Source organism: Gobius niger, assembly GCF_951799975.1.
Source record: "Gobius niger genome assembly, chromosome: 16".
NCBI classification, from domain to species: Eukaryota; Metazoa; Chordata; class Actinopteri; order Gobiiformes; family Gobiidae; genus Gobius; species Gobius niger.
In genome coordinates this window covers 10,665,220-10,674,897 of record NC_136867.1, presented here as the reverse complement: position 1 = coordinate 10,674,897, position 9,678 = coordinate 10,665,220, and the positions used below count along the sequence as shown (strand labels likewise).

At 44.7% G+C, this 9,678-nt stretch overlaps 1 pseudogene across 1 annotated transcript; it reads left to right on the top strand.

The window, feature by feature from the left end:
• Positions 1-1,672: 1,672 nt before the first annotated feature.
• On the top strand, positions 1,673-9,554 carry LOC306975947 (synapse differentiation-inducing gene protein 1-like; annotated as a pseudogene). The gene is made up of 4 exons (XR_013794299.1): positions 1,673-2,153; positions 4,785-5,280; positions 8,108-8,245; positions 8,841-9,554. The product of XR_013794299.1 is annotated as a synapse differentiation-inducing gene protein 1-like (transcript).
• Positions 9,555-9,678: the final 124 nt, after the last annotated feature.

The window sequence follows — 9,678 nt, the reverse complement described above, 5'->3', positions numbered from 1 at the left end:
GTGTCGTCTGAATGCAGCCCCATGTCCCTCCCATAAAGTGTCCATCAACACCTTAATGCATCTCCCAGTGAAAGTGACACAGGCCCGACCGGCGCGCACATTATTAACTTCAGACACGTTTATGAGCGCGTGGAACAGAGTGCCCCTCCTGAATAGGATATGTATCTCTGTGTGTGTGTGCGTGCGTGTGCTGTAGTTTCATATCACCGCTTTGATTTTTTTGCATTTCTGCTTTTAGTCTTTACATAACTGTGAATAACTGCTTTTCGGTTTCCTCTGTGTATTCACTGGGACGTGTGGGCTTTATTGCTTTGAGGTTCACTCGATGTGTGGGTAACACTGATGGAATAGTTCTCTAATGGCACTTAGGGCTATAAAGGTTTATGCCTGCCTTGGATTTTGAAATTGTTTTCTGCCTTGAATTTTAATTTGTAGTTTGCTAGCTCCTGCCCCATTTGGTTAAGTTACAAGTTTTGTTCTGTTTAGGGCTGGTCTGGTCGGAATTATCCTCGAGTCTTTGAATCTTGTTAAGTGTGGTTTATCGCCTCATAACATATTTGACCTTCCAAGTACCATGCGGCCCACATCAGGTCCAAATTAGTGCGAAACCAAGTCTAAAAAGGGTCTGAAAAAGATTTTAATTGGATTAAAGTATGTCTAAACTGTGTGTAAAACATGCCAAACGCCCAATTCAAATGCATTACTCAAGCATAAATGAAATGTCTAATATCTGTAATTTAAATGGATATGAAGTCCTAACATTGCAGATGACCCTGTGACACCAGAAGAAGCCCAAGTACCACCAGTGGTACACATACCACAGTTTGAGAGCCCCATAGAGTATGGCCCTGTTTTGGACGAGACTTGGATAAATTTTTGAACTTGCGGCAGCTGTACAAGAGCATGGTGCAAAAAGGAGGTTCTATCTCGGCTCCTATCAGTGCACAGGTTTTTTGGTCAAGACACTTAACCCAACTATTGCCATAGTCTTGCATGGCAGTAGAGGTCTCCAGCAGTTTAGATCTGCTGGAGACCTCTACTGTAGTCCTGATTTGGTCCTATTAGAGCCAGATCACAATGGACTGTTGTTTCCCTTGTATATTCGGAAAAACAAGAGGCAACACTTTAAACTGGTTTGGAAATTTGGAAAGACAAACTCTTTCTATAGCCTAGAACTGAATCGTATTATCCCGGCGCCTTGGCGACAAACACATCCACATTAATATTATGTAAAGAGTGTTTACAGTGATAAATTGTGGCAGGGAATCATAAGCAGCTTAGCAGAGGGAAGGTTAAAGGCAAACCCAAATTGGCAGGCTCATGATAAATGCATGGAATTTGTTCTAAAATATTAATCAAATATAAATGTGCAATGGATTCAACAGAGGCTTTTTCTGGGGCTATGTTTTGAAAGCAATTATAAACACACACACGGCCCGTCATGTTGAGCCTGTTATTGTGGATTAAGGTGAGATGACATGTTTGGTAAGAAAGAGGGTAATCCCAGTGTTTATGCTGCAGATAAATAGTAGATACCAAATGCATCATCGTCTCTGTTGAGTGTTGTGCCTGTAGCTCTGTGGGCGTCCTCGGTGGGATACAACGGCGAAACAGCTTGCGATACGTCTACACAATGTTATTTCCAGTGGGAAGTGGAAAGACGCGCGCTTTGGATAAAAATAAATCACTTCTCCACTCGAGAGGCGCGGTGTGAGAAGAGGGAGTCCGGGCTGATATGTTGCACGGCGACGGAATAGCAGCACACCCTAATAGACAATTGTGAAGAAGAAGAAAAGACGGGGGGAAAAAGTCCCGAATGTGTGTATTCCGTGCGCGTAAATAGAGGGACAGAGTGGATCGGAGCGCGCACCTTCGCACCAACGCAGCCAATCAGGGGCGCGGAGAGGAATCAGCCACTGGAGTTGTTTGGCGCCTGAGCTCAGAGCGAAAAGTCCTGTCAAAGGGGTGGCATGGCAGGCGGAGGAGCGAAGTCCGTTCTCCTGGGCAAACACGGAATAAGTGCGCAACGGACGTCGTAAAGCAATGGTCTCGGCCAGGTGAGGGTGATGTGAAGCAGACAGGGGCGCCCGAGTCCGTCGAGTTGTTTTGCGTCCGCGGAACGATGAGCGAAACGAGAGGGTTTTCTAACACAGGTAAGTCTCAACTCAGATGTGTTTTCATTGCGCTGCATGCATGGTGTTACTGTAGCTTTTTTATTATTATTTTAATACATTTTGAGCAAGCTAAGTTATCACAGTAGAACATGCTATCTTAAAAACAAACAAAAACAATATTTTGCTTTTTTTTTTATTGTTGTTTTGTGGGAGGATATATCACATTTCTTTGCGCCTTTATGATTCTAAAATTAATAGCAACATGATTGAATGACTTGATTGCGTAAAATAGCCTATAATGCAATTAAATACAGTAAAACATATTATTAGTCTGTGGTAAAGGGCCCTGAATGCACCCCCCTCTTCACTGCCAAGTCCAATCTCCTCCAGTCATACGAATCATTTGTGGATTGGGCCCCTTCTTTTTGTTGTCTAATGTGGTGTGTAATGGAATTCTCTGTTATCTGGAGGGAGAGTGGGTGCTCAGCCTCAGAAGCACGTGAAGGGCTGGCAGTGCGCTGAAGACACGCACGATGGTGCATGGGGAGCAGTCCGAGCCGTGGGCTCGCTCTCTTTGCCACTGGCCCCTGAACTGCTATGACTCAATGGCTTCGTGTGTCAGAGTTCAAAAGTCAGCTGTACTGGGAGTTGTGCGTGTTACCTTTAGGGGATAAAGCGTGAGGGTTAATATATACATAAACTAAATAAATGATGTGGCCATTCAAAATGTATACTTTCTATTTTTGCAGATAGGCTATTTAGGACCCTCAGGTGCAATATTTTACTCACTTTTAATACCAATTCTTACACATGAAATTGCAAATCTATTTGTCTCAGTGAATTCAAATAAGAAGTCCAAGTGCAATTATTTAATTTGAAACAAACTAAATTTCCTGTCTCCAACCGGTCTTTTTTATGTTTATATCCTGATACATCGTATTTATCAGTGGCAAATCCATTGGTCGGTGTTTATGATCCCTGTTCCAACTTACAAACCCTTGTGTCATTATGCAAGGCACCCAATGAGTGGTTTGTGGTGGTTGAAGGGGCTGATGGTTCAGATTTGGCAGTCATGCCTCCGTCAGTCTAACCCAGGGCTGCTGTGGCTACAACAGTAGCTTACCACCCCTGAGTATAGAGTCAGTCCCAGTGTATAAGCCATGTTTATAGTTATTAGTTTAGACATCTACAAATGCATGTGACTCTTGTATTTAGATAACATGCTCTGTAAACTGAATCTTGATTGTAACATAAATGTATTCCTAGTCGCTTGTGCTAAACAAAGGGTTTTGAAAAGCAAAATATCACATTCAATTATGGGCTATTGCCTATTTTTAGACCCTAATTATGGTGTTTATACAAAATGTAATGGCATAGTCATTGCACAGGGATTTACTCATCACAGCCCAGTCTGCTGCATTGTCAGTTTCATTTCTATATGCACCGCTAATTTTCCTCCCTTTCACTCCGTCAGCCGCCACCCGGCACCATGACCCCTCCATTTTCCGTGGGCTACAAACATGCAGGGGGTATCAGGCTGACACTATAGCACCCGTCATGGCTACTCTACTTTGGGAGTACTGAGTGAACGACCATGACATGAGCGAGACAGCCTTCCGTGCATTTATATTGGAAAGGGAGACGGCTGGATAGAGGCAACAGTTGTACATACGGCAGATGGTGATTTTATGGTTCAGTGTTGCGAGAGCAAGTGAGAAGAATGCTGATTTCTGAAGGAGATTAATTCCCCCGTACATTCAATTCAGGTCTGGGACACCGGGGCCACGCTACTTCTCATAGAGGTGGCCGGGGTGAGACAATTACTCATGTTGAGGTGCAACTGCAATTGATCTGGCCTTAATTCCACTTCGCTGTGGCAAATTGCTGCGGGCAGAACGTCCATTATTTGCCTCCATTGTTCTATTGTGTACAGCAAGTCCAGTGTACTGCATAAGAACTTGTAGACAGTACATTTTTATGTCTGGGCCACAACACAGGGGAAATTTTGGGCCATTATAAGGCCTGGATGTTACGTACTGTTGAAATGGCAAGGATGTCTAAATTGGCCACTTGGGTTTTCTGACCTCACCTGACCTTGGTTTCTGCAGGCCAGCCCTCAGTCAGAACAAGAGGACTTTAAGGATATCTCTCCAGAATCTCACAGCACACCATTCAAGCTATGATTTAGATGGGAGCTGTTACAGAGTCTGTTTCTGCATGAACTCAAACAGTTTGTTGCAGAACTTGTCCTTCAAACTATTCTTTGTCCAACAACAAGAACATGTTTTCAGAGACTTTTGCTTGTTTGCTTATTACGACCAAAAAGATACCAAAAAGATTGCAAACTTGTTTTGATGGCGATCAATTGTACATCCTTACCATTCCCTCTCATGCAATATTACTCCACTGGGCGTAATTGCTGGAGTGTATTTGTACAGCCACAGAATCCTGTAACATATTCTGTTGGCGCTGACACGGAGAGGACCTGCAGTATTGATTTTACCGTAACAGTTTTAAAAAGCAATCTAGTCATGTTAACTTGTGTCAATAGCAGTCAACGCGGCCATTTTGCCCTCACCTTTACCTCTTCACGGGCAGCTCCTCGCGTTTTGCAAGAGAAACAAAAGCTTCTATAATTTAAAGGTGCGTTTAATTCTATTTTCTTCACAGCCCCCGAAATATTGAATCAACCTCGGATACTACCCTTTTACTAGAGCGAGATTTAACCAGCTCTTTGGTGATGGAGAGCCTTAGCGAACTGCAGAATCCCCTACTGGACAAAACCAACCGGCAAGTGGTGAACAACGACTACCAGGGCTACCAGTGCGACTACCCGGGCCAGCCTTATCAGGACAGCCTCATCGGATACTACTACACCGGGACCAACGGCAAACACAAGACTCAGCAGTACCTCGATGCCACCTCCCTGCACGTGGCGGTGGAGGCCTTTTACAAACCGGGCTTCATTCTGTACAAGGATGACGTCAGCCTGCACAGCAAGGATTCCAAGAGCGAGAGCTTCGAGACGACGTTCACCGAAATTAAGGACGGGGCGCCGGACGCGGTCACCACCGAGATCATCCTGGACAGCACGCAGGGGGAGAAGGACGTCAAGATCCAGACTGTGTCCTACGACGTGGAGGAGGAGCATGTTCCCGAATATGAGGTGAGTCAAATTTCCAATAATGTTTCTCACTGTATTTTCCAAGGACTTGGTCATTTCTTTCATTTGAAATATTCACTCTTTGGTCAGTAGTCGGCACTGAGCTAATAATCTCCATTGTTCCTTAGACACTTGGACTCCTGCTGATGTCATACGATGGTGCTTTTCTCTTGTTCTGATCATTTTCAAGGCTCCATTACAAATCGTTTCCTGCTGATAGCCTGCAGCTTCTGTTTTTAGCTTTATTTGAACTGCCTCCCTCTGCCGGATATGCAGAATCCATGTGTTTTGTATGCTCAGTCTGAGTGGTCTGAGTCATTCTTCTCCAATTTCCATAAAGAACGTGTTTTCATATCAAGTAGCCCTTTAAGATAAATGGAAATCCCAGTTGATGTGTAGATTGATTTGAAGATATTGTGCATTCCTTACAGAATGTTATATTTAACACAAGTGGGGTATTCTTGGCCCTTTGGGTTTGACACCATTAACTGTGAAGTGGTCGGGGTCATCTCTAAACCAAATGCAGTGGCTGAAATGCCTATTATTTCATCTGCCTCTTTAATAGACTGCCTGTGTGCATCATACACTTTCTCCTCTCCTCCACAAATGGTCAATTTACCAGTATCTTTCAAACCGAGTGCAGGGTAATTGTACGCTTTTCCAACATAATTGCGCTCAAAGAAAATGACACATCTGATTTTATCTCGCCTGGCAGTTGTTCTTTTAAATCCATAACGACATCCTCCGTGGAGAACTGAGACAGCAAAAGAGCAAAGGCTCTTCTGAAGTGGTGAAAATCTCATTTCACCCAGGGATGCTTGTGAAATACCCCGAGCTCTGAGCTGGCAGAGGAAGAAGTATGGCACCCTCACTGGGATGATGATCACGCTGCCTCTTGTCACTCGGAGGCCTGGCAGATAGATGGAAACGTGGCGGGAATCGCCATAATATCATAAGTAATGCCACGCCACAAGCATATTAGGGGAGATTGGACTGATGAGAGTGAGCCCGTGCAGGTGAGCCAGCAGCTCAAGTTTTTCCATGTCAATTGCACAGAGCAAATGAACCTGATGAGGAGTGTTCAGATGAGACTGGGCTCGCTCGCCGGGATATTAGACATGTCTCTCAGCACCTGCGCTTCCAGACTTTTCCCACCTGTGTCCAGGTTTGTGTGTCTCAGAGCAGAGAATGACTTTCCTCAAACTCACTGAAGAGTCTTCTCCATTTACTAACTTTACAAAGTGCAAGAATCAAATGGTTCAAAAAGTTAGCCACCTTTTACTTGTTATTGGTAACTTTAGAAATCACTATAATACTGTACCTGTTGCAGAAACTCAGACCATTATGTTTTCATCTGTTTTTTGGATGCAGACACAACCTATGCATGAGAACATGTACTGTTGTTATAATTACAACATACCTCAAATGTACAATAATACTATAAAGCCATAGGATATGAACGTTGATAAAAAAAAAGAAATATGGAATTTTATTTCCTTATGCCATTGCCCTTTCCTTTTGAAAGCAGCAAACATAAACTTGAAGTAGCGCACATGTAGTTTGTGCTTAACATCAGTGTGACTGGGGGAAATAACTGGCAGAGAGTTCAGCATCCTGAGGTGGGTGGATCGGTGCTGCTGTGCTCGCTCTGCTAACGGGGCGCAGGGCTGTGTGTTCCCTGGCCTGTCCCTCTTCTGGCGAGGATAACGAGGCCCCCCCCCCCCGAGTGGAAAGGAGAGCGTCCCCAGACACAAGCTCTCACTGGCCGCCCCCCTGTGAGTCCAGTCTCTGCTCTTATCAGCTCTAGCCTTATCAGATGAGCCGGATTACTCTGTTTGTGCACAATGCTGGACTGTCGTACGGTTATAGGAGAGATGGATCACAGGAGGCGAGGAGTGGGGAGTATGGGGGGGGGGAATCTCAATTTTATGTTTTTTAAGCATTTTTTGTTGTGTGAGAAGTAAGTCAGTACTGGATGCCTATAGTATTTTCTTCTCATGTTTTTAGCTGTTAAACAGATATAAATAAACAATTAAAAGACTGCCCTTTTATTGAGTCAGAAGCACAGATCCTTCCTGCTTTCTTGCCTCCAGACTGTATTTTAATTACCTTTAAAGCGGCTTGTTCCTCTGCTCCACCTCCGTATTGATTTCTGTTTTGTACTGTTTCTTGTCCCGTGCATTGATTGATCCCTGCAGGCTACAAGACCGACAAATGAAACTGGCGTGTTTTGTTGACTATTTATTTAGACAATCACCCAATATGTCTCCGAGACGTCCCGAGTCGCTGCATGTTTTTGTTAAAGGTCACCTGCTCGCCGTACGCACATTTGAGTGGCATTTTCTATCGTTCATTAGGCGGCTCGGCCCCTGTGGCCCTGCGTGAACCGAGCTGACACTGTAGCGGGGGCCTGTCGAGCGCCCCTGTCCGCATCACAGAGAGGCAGGGGAGAGACAGTGGAGGTCTCTCGTTGCACTAGAAGCAATTTAGCACATAAATGACGCCGTCTTCTGGCTGTTTCCCCTGTCAGCATGCAATGATGGACCAATCCGTTAATCCTGCGTTATCTGTCAGCCCGCTCATGCCTGTTGACAGAGCCACCAAATCCGCCGCGGTTCACCAGGCACGTGTTTTCCAGGCGACGAGATGGACAAGGGCACAATGTCGGCCGTGGACAAGCCGTCTTCTTTGTAAAGATGTTCCAACATACACAATAGTGCCTACATGTCCATTATTATTTAGGTGTCACACTCTCTCCCCATTTGTCTGACTTATAGAACACACAGGCGACCTGACATGTATTTTTTCTTTATCTGCCGCTGCCTTTCAGAGTGACAGCTCCAGTGATAGCGAGAGCGAGGATAACTTCATTGTGCTGCCCCCGCGGGACTACCTGGGTCTCGCCATCTTCTCCATGCTCTGCTGCTTCTGGCCCTTGGGCATTGTTGCCTTTTACTACTCTCACAAGGTAAGGGCCCGCACATCTCCAGCCTGTCATTAGCTCTTATTATTCCACCTTCTGCTTAAGGTCAGTGAGCACAGGAGCACACGCAAGTGCTACCACTCCACATTCCCCACACGCCAAATCACACACAGGGCTGGCCATGTAACATGATATTGTTCAGACAATGCCATAATCTTTTGTATTCTATTCGGGAATTCCTTATCATGGAGGCCTGGGTTTATTGCCGCTGTAATATATGAGCAAAGTGTTTTGACAGTAATGTGCTGCATAGACAGACAGTGCGCTTCATATGTAAATATAGCTACACCTCGGCTCGTAATTATGTCAGAAAATTATACGGGGGAATAATAATATGTCAGAAGAATGAATAATAAAGGCCAGGCTCAGTTTTCTGATGGGAAACTATAACACCCAAACAACACATTTGTCAATGTCGGACGAATAATGACCTAATTGCCATGGTAACTAATGGCTCCCTGAGAGTATTTCTTGTTTTCTCTCTTTAAACCAGAGCTTAACACCTACTCATACACTCAGCAATGATGAGTAACACGGGCTTATTCCACTCTCTCTCTTTCTGTGTGCTTTGTTTTGTCAGACCGGCAAGGCCATTTCAAAGGGAGACTTCTCCAGAGCCGGAATGAGCTCTCGAAGAGCACTATTCCTGGCCGCCCTCTCCATCACAGTGGGGAACGGGGATGTATGTGGGTGTGGTAGTGGCACTCATCGCCTACCTGTCCAAACCTGCGCATGTATAGCACCGAGACCCAAGGGATGCAATATGACAGACACGGGGGCAATAAGGGAGGACCACGGGACAGGTGTCGCCCAGATCTTCTCATAACACTGAAACTGCTGACTGTGTCTGCGTTGGATGGAACTGAAATTATATATTTATCTGAACTGAATCATCATTGTGCCACAACACTCCCACTGAACCTTTCCACAAACTGAAGAGGAAAGCTCTAAAGACTTTTATGCACTTCAAAAAGGCCAAGCTCCTGAATTCAAATGGAACTACTGACATTTACTGTACCTTTTATCACCCTCTGTCAGCTTTACTTTCCCAGTTGGCAAACTCTGTCAGTAAATACTCCAGACTGTGTGTTGTCCACTTTGTAATGAATATTGGGAAATTACTCAGCCAGTGAATTTTCAATCTGAGGGTATATGGGTAAACATTTCTAAATAGACTATCTGACAAAAGCAATTGTCAGTGCACACAATGCCGCTGAGCAGTGGCGCAGAATGCTATGGGATTTTCATGTGTACTGTATATTTAGTCAATAAATTCATCTGGCATGAATCATGATGAAGCGTTCTCTCTCTTTTTTACTTGCACTGAAGAGAATACAGTTTGAACGGTTGCAATTAGCAAATCACTCAGGCTGCAATGATTGAGGTTATCCAATCTCCTCTGCAAACCGTATTATGTC